Source organism: Musca domestica, unplaced genomic scaffold (assembly GCF_030504385.1).
Source record: "Musca domestica strain aabys unplaced genomic scaffold, Musca_domestica.polishedcontigs.V.1.1 9, whole genome shotgun sequence".
In the NCBI taxonomy this organism is placed as follows: Eukaryota; Metazoa; Arthropoda; class Insecta; order Diptera; family Muscidae; genus Musca; species Musca domestica.
The window spans coordinates 4,955,387-4,970,492 of record NW_026712435.1 but is presented as its reverse complement, the minus strand read 5'-3'; the positions used below and the strand labels follow the sequence as shown (position 1 = coordinate 4,970,492).

General features: G+C 40.3%; 1 long non-coding RNA gene across 1 annotated transcript; it reads left to right on the top strand.

Annotated features, from left to right (window-relative positions):
* Nucleotides 1-484: 484 nt before the first annotated feature.
* Nucleotides 485-2,836, top strand: LOC131806890 (uncharacterized). Its single transcript, XR_009344215.1, has 3 exons — nt 485-2,305; nt 2,361-2,518; nt 2,586-2,836. It is a non-coding gene; the product is annotated as an uncharacterized LOC131806890 (long non-coding RNA).
* Nucleotides 2,837-15,106: the final 12,270 nt, after the last annotated feature.

The window sequence follows — 15,106 nt, the reverse complement described above, 5'->3', positions numbered from 1 at the left end:
GGGGGTAGCAGTCAAGTGTGGTACTGCCGAGGTAGAGGTGCGTAATGTGTATATCCCGCCGGTTAATAGCTGTGAACCTCGTTACTTGCCTAATATAAGCCCACTTTTGGAAGGCAATAACCGCCTGGTACTAGGGGACTTCAATGCCCACCATGAGTTGTGGCATTCCGTCCTAGGTGATGACCAGAGGGGATCAGCGTTGGCAGAGCAGATTGACTGTTCCACGTTTTGCACGGTAAACGAGGATGGGGGCATCCTCGAATAAGAGGAGAGTGTCACAGTTCGCAGATTTAACCATCGTGTCACCCGGTCTGATAAATGACGTGACTTGGCAAACCCGTCATTTCTCTTGGCTCAGACCATCTCCCGATAATCGTCTCCATCAGCAGATCGCCCCATTCATAACCTCTGAACGCCGCACTTTCCTTAACCATGGGAAAGCCCACTAGCCCGAGTTCAGAGAGTTCACCAACCTTCGCGTCAGAGAACTGCCCAATCCTTCTGATGTTCGGGTAACTGAAAGGATTTTCCGGGACATCATCAAAGCTGCAGCCGCTCGCTATATACCTGCTGGTCGAATACCCGAAGTAAGACCAAATTTCCCAGCAGAGGCAGCGGGATTAGCGAATGAGCGTGATGAGCTCCGACGTACCAACCCTGCTGATCCCAGAGTCAGTGAACTGACAGTGGAAGTCAACCGGTTGGTACAGGAGCATAAGCGGAAAAAGTGGCTAGACCATCTGAAGTGTTGCAACATTGGAACCGACTTGAGTAAACTGTGGGTAACGGTAAAGTCACTTTCGAACCCTGGAAAAAAGAATGATAGGACAGCAGTCACATTTAACGACATAACTGTGACTGATCCGAAGAGATGCGCTGGCTGTTATAACCGCCAATTTGTCGAGCACCCCGAGAGTGATAGGGCGAGGCGAAGAGTACTACGTCGTATAAGAGCTCTTCCCTCCGAGGATGTACCCTCACAGTTTACGATGGGTGATGTTGCGAATGTCATCCGAAACGCTAAGTCATCTAAAGCGTTGGGCCCGGACGGAATATCAATGGTAATGTTGAAGCAACTGGATACGCCGGGAGTTGAGTATTTAACCAAAGTCCTTAACTTGTCGTTAGCCACCCACATAGTTCCCGAAGCCTGGAAAATGGGCAGAGTGGTCCCGCTACTGAAGCCTGGCAAGGATGCCAGCAAAGGCGAATCATACAGGCCAATTTCGCTTTTGTCGCTAGTAGCAAAGACTCTCGAAGCCTTACTCCTCCCCAGTATCAGAGGAAGCTATTCAGTTGCTAACCATCAACACGGTTTCCGTCCACAAAATAGCACTACAACAGCATTGCACGCCATATCCACACATATCAGACGAGGACTCAACCAGAACAGGCCGTGCCACAGAACAGTAGTGGTGGCTCTCGACCTATCAAAGGTCTTTGATACGGTCAACCATGCCAAGCTGTGCGAGGACGTTGAGAACACTACCCTCCGGCCAAGTTTGAAACGTTGGATAGTCAACTATATGTGTGGACGCCAGTCGTACGTGGAAATCCGGAATAAGAAGTCCAAGCCTCGTAGAGTGAAACAGGGAGTTCCCCAAGTTGGGGTGATATTTCCGGAACTGTTTAACCTCTACCTTTCCGGAATTCCGGGCCCTCCAGACGGCATCGAGATCGTAACTTGTGCGGATGATTGTACGGGTCCTGTAGTTGATGACATATGTGTCAGGGTGAATAACTATCTCGCGGAGCTTGCCGCCTACTTCCACTAAATCAACGGCCACACTACCCAGCTAACAATTTTTTCCGAGGGCTCTGATGTCCGATTTTTTGTCGAGATTTTCAGACGTTTCTTCAGAAAAGTTTCCGAGTAATCTGCACATACTCGTTTCTTTTGTTTTGTTTGAACAAAACAAAGCAAAAGAGAAAAAAAAAACATCGTATACAGAGAGTTAACTCTTTTTTGGCGAGAATTTCTAATGTTACTCCAGAAAAGTTTCCGAGTAATCTGCACATACTCGTTTCTTTTGTTTTGAAAAAAAGAAACACAAAAATTCTGACATTAGCAGAGAGTTAACTTTTTTCTGTTGAGATTTATATTACCGTTCCTTTCGAAAAGTTTCCGAGTACTCTGCACATGCTCGGTTGAAATTATTTGAAGAATTTTGTGTATACAACTTTTTTGTTTTTTTTGATTATGATCAGTTTGTCGTCAGAATTTGTACGGAGCACGAGTGCAGTGTGTTGCAGTGAAAAGTTAAAATGAAAATTAAAGGAAGATTTGGACCTTCAGTACCTTATGGTAAGTAAGCACCTTTCTACAATTACTACTTTTATTAATATCTTGAATTGTTTAGCTACGCCGTTTAAAAAATCAACGCCATGACTATGTAAACACTTTTACATATGAAAATTTTAGACTTATTTTTCAAACTGGCGAGGTCAACGTTTTCGTGGCACGAAATGTACCAAAATACAGCTGTAAAGGACATCTAATTTATTAGGCTCGTTAAAGGTTTGTATCCTTGTGTTTTAAACGCTTTGATAATATAAATAATATTTTTTTCATTTTTATTACTTAGATGCGGCATTGGAACATATTCCGGAAACTATGGGAAGTGCCATATAAACCCATATAAAACATTTCTTCAAATCGGCTAAAGATAGGCTTAACAAACCTTAACCTGGGCCAAAATCGAACTCAGTCAACCTTAAACTCCTTTGTTCATCTGAGAATAAGCCAGCCGATGACTTGAGCCAGCCAAATATGCGCTTTATATATTTCCACCCTTAATTATATTGATTTACATTGAATTGCACCTTTTTATTTTTTTTATATATTAATTTCCGTATTCCTTATATTTTACAAAAAAAAAAAAAAAACTGAATACAAATGTTCTGTCATTAAATCGATAAAGTTAGATAAAGTTTTATTATTTCTTTATGTTTTTCGATTACAACTATAAAATAAATGTAGATTTTTTTGCGAATTTCGTATCAAACATCCTATTATTTTCCGATTTTCGAATGAATTATTCGAATTTTTCCCGATTTTCGGATAAAACTATAGAATAAATTCAGATTTTTTTCCGAATTTCGAATCAAACATCCGAAAATTTTCAGAATTTCGTATCAAACATCCTATTATTTTCCGATTTTCGAATGAATTATTCGAATTTTTCCCGATTTTCGGATAAAACTATAGAATAAATTCAGATTTTTTTCCGAATTTCGAATCAAACATCCGAAAATTTTCAGAATTTCGTATCAAACATCCTATTATTTTCCGATTTTCGAATGAATTATTCGAATTTTTCCCGATTTTCGGATAAAACTATAGAATAAATTCAGATTTTTTTCCGAATTTCGTATCAAACATCCGAAATTTTTCCAAATTTCGTATCAAACATCCTATATTTCTCCGAATTTTCCTTTTTTCTTTGCCGAATTCTATACGAATTCGCCCCGAAACTCTTACGTTCTTTCAGAATTTTTTCCGCAAAATCTTTCAGAATCTTGGGCAATCTCACACAATTTTTTTCCGAATTCGACATCAGAGTCGGAAACTTGTGCAGAGTTTTTTTCCGAATTCGGAAGAAAATCGGAAAAAAATGTTTGCTGGGTATTTACCACATGGTCTGCGGAGATGAGAACACAGCTGAATGTGCAGGTCGAGGGGCACATAATTCCGACCACCAACTACCCCAAAATCCTTGGGGTCACATTCGATAGCATGTTCAAGTCTTCCGCGCCAAAGCTATTTGCGATAAAATGAAAAGTAGGAACAAGGTCCTCAAGGCGCTAGCCGGCAGCATTTGGGGTGCGGATAAGGAAACCTTGTTGACCTCTTATAAAGCGATAGGTCGGTCTGTGGTTAACTATGCGGCTCCAGTGTGGTCGGCGAATACAAGTGCAACGCAGTGGAAAAGTATTCAGACCTGCCAGAATGCCGCCCTGAGAACTGCAACAGGGTGCCTCCTCATGACTCCTGTGGACCATTTACATGAGGAGACGAAGGTTCTTCCCTTACGTCAGCATAATCATATGCTTTCGTTGCAGTACCTGCTTGGGTGTTATCGCGGGAGTCACCCTAACCACCATATGGTGGATAGAACTCCCCCACCCAGGCGTGTATGGAAGGACCTGCACTATCTAGAGAGAGAGGTCCAGCGATATAAGAGAGAGCCTCTAGATCATGAAGCCTATCAAGCGGGTCTGAATAGCATGTATACTGATGCAGTCGCAGAGATAGTTAATAATTACAGTATGAATGCCATACTCGGAGTCCACCCCCCATCCATTGCAGCTGAAGAACGTCGGCTGTCTAGGCAAACCAGGGTAGTTTTGGCCCAACTACGTTCAGGATGGTGCAGCCGTCTCAATTCTTATTGGGCACGAATTGATGAGGATGTGCGGAACGCCTACCCAGCGTGCGATACAGGCCCGCACAACACGCTGCACTTCTTTAATTGTCCAGCCAAACCTACCCAACTCCGTCCAGAGGATCTATGGCTACAGCCCATAAGGGTAGCAGAATTCCTAAACCTGGACATTGAGGAAGAACCGGAATAGTCCGAAAAAACAACGGAACATGTAAAACTGCTACAACAACAACAACAACAGTATTCATTTGGTATCCACGACATCAAAACAAACAGCAGCTGTTGAAGCAATTTCACAACGAATGTGTTTCGCCGATATGTATCAAGCGATCAAGGAGCTTTCGCAGAAAGTCGACAAAGTCCTGAAACATATTGGTAGGAATCCATGGACAAAATGTAAACCAACGAAACCTGTGCTATTTCCATAAAAAATATATGGCGACAATGCAAGGAAATGCAAGCCTGATTGTTTCAAATATCAGCCGGTAAACTAACTGGGCTGTTAACACCAATACAATTAAAATATTTTTGTTGGTGAATTAAATCTATATGTATCAACAAAAATATAAATTTATAATTTTTAATATTTTGAATAAAGTGTGAGAACTTGGTTCATGTGGCTAAAATCTCCAAATACCAAGTATTCGGAGGTATTACTGTAAGCGTGATTTGCCACAGGAGGCAGACCCATTACAAACTCTATGGAATTGTAACAATTCCTATTGCAAATACCTAATATCGGGAAGATGCCATTATATGAGAGCTACACTTGAAGAAAAATGCTTCGTTGTATCAATGAAACGGTTTCATTGATGCAATGAAAAGCAACATTAATATAATGAATTTTTTGTTCATGCAATGAAAACTTACGTTGCTTTACAATATAGAGAGATATATAGCAAGTTGTAAAGAATCGCTGCGTTGTTTCCAAATTATGACAGATAAAAGTTTGGAAATTTTTCCCCTTTATTGGTGAGGTACCAGAAGGGGTTCGCGATATATAGCATCTGCACAACATATCTTGTGTTAGCAAAAATGTTTGTATGTGTAAAATTTGAAGAGGGTTGGATGCTTATTTCGCTTTCATTGAGCGTTTTGTTTTTCAAATTCTTGAACTCTATGTAGAGCAGGTAGCAAAAGAAATGGTCTGATCACTACCATCTTTATAACAGATCTTGTGTTGATGGAAATATTGAGTGCTGATTTCACGTTTTATGAGCTCAATGGATGGAACCAGAAAGAGTGGACCGATATTGTCCATTTTCGCACCAGACGCACCAGACCTTATAGTTTCTCTTTCTGTGCAAAATATATATATTTTTGAAAATTTCGACCATATGTGGTAGACGTACCAGAAGGAGTGGACTGATATATTCCATCTTAACACAATACTTTGGTCTGATAAAAATATTGGGATGTGTGAAGTTTGAAGACAATCGGACTCTCACATCACATTTTATGAGAGTTGTACTTATTCAAAATTTTGACCATTTGTGGGGAAGGTACTTGATTTTTCGCACCTGACCTAGCACTAACACAAATATTAGGATTCGCAAAGTTGGTGCAAAATCGGATAATTGTTTCTCTTCTGTGCAAAAAATATATTTTTGGAAAATCTCGAACTTTTGTGGGGGAGGTACCAGAAGGAGTGGACCGACATATTCCATCTTAACACCAGACCTTGGGTTAGTTTAATATTAGGATGTGTGAAAATTGAAGGCAATCGGGCTCTTACAACACATTTTATGAGAGTTGTAATTATTTAAAATTTTGACCGTTTGTGGGGGGAGGTACTTAATTTTTCGCACCTGACCTAGCAATAACACAAATATTAGGATTTGCAAAGTTGGAGCCAAATTGGATTATCGTTTCTCCTTCTGTGCACAAAATATATATTTTTGAAAATTTTGACCATTTGTGGGGGAGGAACCAGAAGGAGTGGACCGATATTGTCCATTTTCGCACCAGACCTAGCACTAACGCAAATATTAGGATTTGCAAAGTTGGAGCAAAATCGGCTTATAATTTCTCTTTCTGTGCAAAAAATATATATTTTTGAAAATTTCTACCATATGGGGGGGGGGGAGGTACCAGAAGGAGTGGACTGATATATTCCATTTTAACACCAGACCTTGGACGGATAAAAATAATGGGATGTGTGAAGTTTGAAGACAATCGGACTCTCACATCACATTTTATGAGAGTTGTAATTATTTAAAATTTTGACCGTTTGTGGGGGGAGGTACTTGATTTTTCGCACCTGACCTAGCACTAATACAAATATTAGGATTTGCAAAGTTGGAGCCAAATCGGATTATCGTTTCTCCTTCTGTGCACAAAATATATATTTTTGAAAATTTTGACCATTTGCGGGGAGGTACCAGAAGGAGTGGACCGATATATTTCATATTCCTTGGGTTAGTGTAAATATTGGGATGTGTGAAAATTGAAGGCAATCGGGCTCTTACAACACATTTTATGAGAGCTGCAATTATTTAAAATTTTGACCATTTGTTGGGGAAGCACAAGAAAGAGTTGATCGATATTGTCCATTTTCGCACCAGACCTAGCACTGACGCAAATATTAGGATTTGCAAAATTGGAACAAAATCGGCTTATAGTTTCTCTTTCTGTGCAAAAATATATATTTTTGAAAATTTCGACCATATGTGGGGGACGTACCAGAAGGAGTGGATTGATATATTCCATCTTAACACAAGACTTTGGTCTGATAAAAATATTGGGATGTGTGAAATTTGAAGACAAACGGGCTCTCACATCACATTTTATGAGAGTTGTAATTATTTAAAATTTTGACCATTTGTTGGGGAGGTACATGATGGAGTGTACCGATATTGACCATTTTCGCACCTGAGCCAGCACTAACGCAAATATTAGGATTTGTAAAGTTGTAGCAAAATCGGATTTTCCTTTCTCTTTCTGTGCAAAAAATATATTTTTTGAAAATTTCGACCTTTTGTGGGGGAGGTACCAGAAGGAGTGGACCGATATTGCCCATCTCCGAACTCGATCTAAGTTTGACAAAATTATTACGATGTTCCAAGTTTGGACCAAATCGGATACTCCCCTTGAGAGTTATCGTGCGCACCAGTCAGACAGACAGACGGACATTTCAAATACGAAATTTGAAGCAATTCCACTGAAAAATGTGGCTAAAATCATTAAAACACCGTACATGGGGGCTATACGAAGACGTGGACCTATATTAACAATGTTCCGCCACAGGAGCTAGAACCCATTACGAACCATGGCATAATGACAAATGGTAGAACAAAGCTATTTCCTAATTACATGTTTTTCTTTTGGTGACCTTATTCTGTCAAAACATATACACATGTTGTGTATGTATGTGTATTGTTTTGAATAAAAAATAAAATAATTTGAAATTATTTCAAATTTGGTTGCAAAATAAATGCAAATTTTCGACGTAAATGGGTAAAAAATTGTACAACTTAGTGATAAAACTGCATTGTCCTACTATTTAAGATTCGATCATGTGGAATAACCCCGAAATTCCATTCTTGTTTCACGCGTTTTCCCCATATAAGAATTTTGCTAAAAAAATTAAAATCAACAAAGCCTACTATTGAATTTTTATATTTTAAAGTATAGATTTTTTGAAGTTGAGCAACCTTTCTTATTGAGTCATGTTACGAACCACAAATACTAATTTTTGTACAAATCTGTGGAAAAATAATCAAAATACCGAATATCGGGAGGTACCGTTATATGGGTGATTCACGATACGGTGGAACGTTATAGCCCATCTTCGTACTAGACCTGCCTGCAGAGAAAATACTGGTCTGTGCAAACTATTCACTTCCTATCTTAATTCCTTTTGACTCTAGCGTGGCTACAACAGATGGACGGACAGGCTTAGATCGTTTTAGAATTTTCCGCTGATCAAGAATATATGTATGATGAAGGCTATAAAAGTAATAATTAACATAATAAGAAGCAAACATTTATAACCATTTATTGAACATTAATGTTGACGAAGATAATTATTAATCAATGCTTGATATGGATCGTTTTGCTGGCTTTATTTTAAGCATTTTATTCATCGACGTAAAACTAATGTATGTCATTGTTGTAATCATCTAAAGAAAATGGAATCGGCAAAATAGTCAACAATAGCCTATGCCAAAAAATAAGCACGTTCACATATTTTTTTTAAAAACCATACAATTTCTACAGTTCGAAATTAGAAAATTTGACAAAAGAAATAAGTTCTGTTGATGTTTTTCCTATTCAACTCTAAAAAGTCCCCATTACATACACATGTTGGAAAAAAACGAACTTACTATGCCAGCATATGCATGCATGCAAACATTCTTTCGTAGCAACCAAAAACACACTTTACCTCTCCCACATATAAATAACCACCATTTAAATTTGTTATTCTCTTTTGTTCTCACTCGCAACCAAAATGCACATCATAATTTAAAAAAAAAAGACAAATATCAACCACCTTTAAGATGAGAACAAAAGAGAATAACATATTTGAATGGTGGTTGATCACACACAAACAAGATAGATTTCACAGGTAACCGCATCGGCGAATTGCTACAACAAAGCAACTTTTGTAGTACCCTCAAATTTCAAAATTGGCATCTAAGGCCAAAAACATACATTCATACATTTGTTTCAACCAATTAGAAACGAGGTGTTTGTTTACATTTCATGTTGTGTGTGGACATTTAGCCAAGTAATAATACGACTCTCGAGGACCATTGCAACAGCCCCAAGTTGATAGTTAGCCCCAGAAATGTTTTATAGAAGCCCACAACTACGTCATCGATAATACCACTAATATTCCAGCCAATGTTGGTAACCGGAGGTTACACCGACTCCAGCACATGGCACAACAGTAGCAAGTGTTCCCGATCAAATGGTTTTAAAGAAAGAACATATCACCAGTATCGCACCTGTAAAAAGTTGGGCCCGGTCGAACTTAAAGTCTTTTTACTTGGTTTTAACTAATATTTGCGAGTGCTTGATCCCATTTTTCTATCAAATTTGCATCATAATTTTAATCAATTGAAATTGAGTATTTTAATTTTATTAAACAATCTAATAGTAAGTTTATATATATGAGGGTTAATCCACTGGATTTGGATTTAAATTGTCATACCCATTACTTTTACTTCAAATAAATCCTCTCAAAGTAGGTTAACCCTACAAAAAGTGCTAACGTAAACATGGCATAATATTACGCATTATTAAGTATATGATTTTAAAAGATATAATTTTTAGCGGAATGTGCCTGTTAAGAAAAAAAACTAATCTTCGTATATGACTCAAATCTCTAAAAATTAGAGGAACAATCTGCATAATCCTTATGTTAAGACTTGTTCTGATAAAATTTGCAATCAATATTATAATCATAATATAATCAAGTTGTGTGTGGAATTTAACTTTCTTTCATTTTTTGCAAGCTTTTTTCTTTCAAGCTTCGAAGTGTCGACTTAAAGTATTCATAACAGTAATATTTTATCTAGCCTAAATTTGAGGTAAAATAATGTAAATAATGTAAAATATGCTTTATATAAAGTAAACAAAAATCAATGAGTGGTGATGGTTCATGCCAATTTTTGATAAAGAGTTGCTAACACTCACTAAAGTATCAAATTCTTAGCATTTTTAACGAATATGTAATAATGGAAAGTGTCCAATTTATAAATCGGGCTGCCGTAATGAAGCTTCAAATTATAGACAATTTAAAAATTAGCTACTATTTCCAAAATCTTTGAGCATAATATTTATACCTTTCGCAAAACAAGCATAAAATATCTAATCTTCCAATTTTCTGAGACTATTGTGTGCCAAAAATGGAAGGAGGATTGCAAATTTATGCCATATATACAGACCCTGGCCAAAATTATGCACCAGTTGTTGTTAGAAAAATTATTATTTCTTGAATGTTGTTTATCTTACCTTGTTTAGATCTCGGGTGTCCCACAGGGTAGTATTTTGGGACTATTACTTCTTACTTTGTACATTATTTATATATAATATATAATTTATGCATGATGATCTTGATAATTGTTATGATTGGTGTTTCTAAAATGGTCTATAGGTTAACAAAAGTAAGTGTTACAATTTATCGTATACAAGATTACATTATCCGTTAATTTTTTGTATTTTTTTAAAGACTCAAACCTAAAAATGCTGAATGAAGCTATGGACCATGGTAAAATTAAGAAGGTAAAGTCAATTCTATTCTCTGAATGCAATACCTTCTTAATTCTGCCATGCAATAGACTTGGGTACTTTAATTGATTCCAAGTTAGGAAACTCCATCCCTAATCGAACTCAACAATTTTAGATTATATTTTATTGCTTTTTTATTGATAAATGAATAGTTATTTTGCCGATTAAGACAAGTGAATTGTCTTGTACTTCCCCGGTAACCAAACACTATAGCAATATTGATGGCACCGAAATAGCAGAAATTAATAAAAAGATTTGCCACAATAAAATTGCATCAGAATTTCACAACATCGACGCGCAAACGTACATACACATATAGGTACGGACGCACATAGGTCCGGACACATATAAGTCCGTACACATATAGGTACGGACGTACATAATCGTTTTAGCGTGAATCAATTGGTTCGAAGAAATATGCGATAAGAACAATCCTGAAACTGAATGAATGGCAACAAAGAAACAACAGCAACAAATTTGAGGATACACGATCTAGGCTGCAAAAAGTGCACATTCCGAAATTCAATGAACTTAACACTCAGTAATGGTTTGCACAATTTGCTTTGCGTAAATAACTTCGGGGGGAGACAATTTTTACCTTGTAAGTCTACGTCTTAAAGACGAAGTTCTCCTGTCAGTGGAAGACCTAATCACAGGCCCAACAGAAAAAACGAATATTTGGCGATTAAGGAGAGAATAATTAATTAATGAATCAAAACTTCGAATTCTAATACAAGGAGGTGAAACAAATGGCATGAAACCGATATCAATTCTGGCGTATATGAAACCTGGTAAAGGTAATGACGCCATATATTTAGAAAATAGTTTCTTGTTCTTAGCATCCAATAACAACAACAGCAGTATTCATCAATCCCACGTCAGCGGGTTCTACGACACCGGATTGACCCGAAACAACAACACTCCAGTTTCGGCCAGCGGCTGCCAATCCAGTGTATACATGTTTGTTTGAAGGAAAACCCCGGACCATGGTTCTGTACAGTTTGCCGTGTTTTGGCAAACCACCATAGATCAGTATCGGTGCGATGTAATGGATGCAGAGGATGGGTGCATTTTAGGAATTGTTCCGGTTTAACCCGGTTGCGAGACTATAGCGATAGGGACTATGTTGCATCGTTCTGCACCAACGTAGTTCCCGTCAACTTCGGAGTCGTCGCCGGAGTATGGAACTCCCCCGCAGTCTCCAGAACAGCAACCTTTACTGCAGACAATGCATCATTCTTGCAGTTCAATTGCAACGGACTCCGAGGTAAAATTGTTGAGATAGTGGATTTTATGAATCGGAGAAATATTAAGATCGCAGCGGTGCAGTAAATCAAGCTCAATCAAAATTGTAGTTTACAACGTTGCAATGGTTACAACGTATTGAGGAAAGATCGCACCAGAAGTGGAGGTGGGGGATTAGCGTTCCTGATACACCACTCTGTTCAATACAGACCTATCTCGCTTGAGCTAGTCTCTAGTGACCCGTACATGGAGTGTATGGGGGTAGCAGTCAAGTGTGGTACTGCCGAGGTAGAGGTGCGTAATGTGTATATCCCGCCGGTTAATAGCTGTGAACCGCGTTACTTGCCTAATATAAGCCCACTTTTAGAAGGCAATAACCGCCTGGTACTAGGGGACTTCAATGCCCACCATGAGTTGTGGCATTCCGTCCTAGGTAATGACCAGAGGGGATCAGCGTTGGCAGAGCAGATTGACTGTTCCACATTTTGCACGGTAAACGAGGATGGGGGCATCCTCGAATAAGAGGAGAGTGTCACAGTTCGCAGATTTAACCATCGTGTCACCCGGTCTGATAAATGACGTGACTTGGCAAACCCGTCATTTCTCTTGGCTCAGACCATCTCCCGATAATCGTCTCCATCAGCAGATCGCCCCATTCATAACCTCTGAACGCCGCACTTTCCTTAACCATGGGAAAGCCCACTAGCCCGAGTTCAGAGAGTTCACCAACCTTCGCGTCAGAGAACTGCCCAATCCTTCTGATGTTCGGGTAGCTGAAAGGATTTTCCGGGACATCATCAAAGCTGCAGCCGCTCGCTATATACCTGCTGGTCGAATACCCGAAGTAAGACCAAATTTCCCAGCAGAGGCAGCGGGATTAGCGAATGAGCGTGATGAGCGTGATGAGCTACGACGTACCAACCCTGCTGATCCCAGAGTCAGTGAACTGACAGTGGAAGTCAACCGGTTGGTACAGGAGCATAAGCGGAAAAAGTGGCTAGACCATCTGAAGTGTTGCAACATTGGAACCGACTTGAGTAAACTGTGGGTAACGGTAAAGTCACTTTCGAACCCTGGAAAAAAGAATGATAGGACAGCAGTCACATTTAACGACATAACTGTGACTGATCCGAAGAGATGCGCTGGCTGTTATAACCGCCAATTTGTCGAGCACCCCGAGAGTGATAGGGCGAGGCGAAGAGTACTACGTCGTATAAGAGCTCTTCCCTCCGAGGATGTACCCTCACAGTTTACGATGGGTGATGTTGCGAATGTCATCCGAAACGCTAAGTCATCTAAAGCGTTGGGCCCGGACGGAATATCAATGGTAATGTTGAAGCAACTGGATACGCCGGGAGTTGAGTATTTAACCAAAGTCCTTAACTTGTCGTTAGCCACCCACATAGTTCCCGAAGCCTGGAAAATGGGCAGAGTGGTCCCGCTACTGAAGCCTGGCAAGGATGCCAGCAAAGGCGAATCATACAGGCCAATTTCGCTTTTGTCGCTAGTAGCAAAGACTCTCGAAGCCTTACTCCTCCCCAGTATCAGAGGAAGCTATTCAGTTGCTAACCATCAACACGGTTTCCGTCCACAAAATAGCACTACAACAGATTACTCGGAAACCAGAGGGGATCAGCGTTGGCAGAGCAGATTGACTGTTCCACATTTTGCACGGTAAACGAGGATGGGGGCATCCTCGAATAAGAGGAGAGTGTCACAGTTCGCAGATTTAACCATCGTGTCACCCGGTCTGATAAATGACGTGACTTGGCAAACCCGTCATTTCTCTTGGCTCAGACCATCTCCCGATAATCGTCTCCATCAGCAGATCGCCCCATTCATAACCTCTGAACGCCGCACTTTCCTTAACCATGGGAAAGCCCACTAGCCCGAGTTCAGAGAGTTCACCAACCTTCGCGTCAGAGAACTGCCCAATCCTTCTGATGTTCGGGTAGCTGAAAGGATTTTCCGGGACATCATCAAAGCTGCAGCCGCTCGCTATATACCTGCTGGTCGAATACCCGAAGTAAGACCAAATTTCCCAGCAGAGGCAGCGGGATTAGCGAATGAGCGTGATGAGCGTGATGAGCTACGACGTACCAACCCTGCTGATCCCAGAGTCAGTGAACTGACAGTGGAAGTCAACCGGTTGGTACAGGAGCATAAGCGGAAAAAGTGGCTAGACCATCTGAAGTGTTGCAACATTGGAACCGACTTGAGTAAACTGTGGGTAACGGTAAAGTCACTTTCGAACCCTGGAAAAAAGAATGATAGGACAGCAGTCACATTTAACGACATAACTGTGACTGATCCGAAGAGATGCGCTGGCTGTTATAACCGCCAATTTGTCGAGCACCCCGAGAGTGATAGGGCGAGGCGAAGAGTACTACGTCGTATAAGAGCTCTTCCCTCCGAGGATGTACCCTCACAGTTTACGATGGGTGATGTTGCGAATGTCATCCGAAACGCTAAGTCATCTAAAGCGTTGGGCCCGGACGGAATATCAATGGTAATGTTGAAGCAACTGGATACGCCGGGAGTTGAGTATTTAACCAAAGTCCTTAACTTGTCGTTAGCCACCCACATAGTTCCCGAAGCCTGGAAAATGGGCAGAGTGGTCCCGCTACTGAAGCCTGGCAAGGATGCCAGCAAAGGCGAATCATACAGGCCAATTTCGCTTTTGTCGCTAGTAGCAAAGACTCTCGAAGCCTTACTCCTCCCCAGTATCAGAGGAAGCTATTCAGTTGCTAACCATCAACACGGTTTCCGTCCACAAAATAGCACTACAACAGCATTGCACGCCATATCCACACATATCAGACGAGGACTCAACCAGAACAGGCCGTGCCACAGAACAGTAGTGGTGGCTCTCGACCTATCAAAGGTCTTTGATACGGTCAACCATGCCAAGCTGTGCGAGGACGTTAAGAACACTACCCTCCGGCCAAGTTTGAAACGTTGGATAGTCAACTATATGTGTGGACGCCAGTCGTACGTGGAAATCCGGAATAAGAAGTCCAAGCCTCGTAGAGTGAAACAGGGAGTTCCCCAAGTTGGGGTGATATTTCCGGAACTGTTTAACCTCTACCTTTCCGGAATTCCGGGCCCTCCAGACGGTATCGAGATCGTAACTTGTGCGGATGATTGTACGGGTCCTGTAGTTGATGACATATGTGTCAGGGTGAATAACTATCTCGCGGAGCTTGCCTCCTACTTCCACTAAATCAACGGCCACACTACCC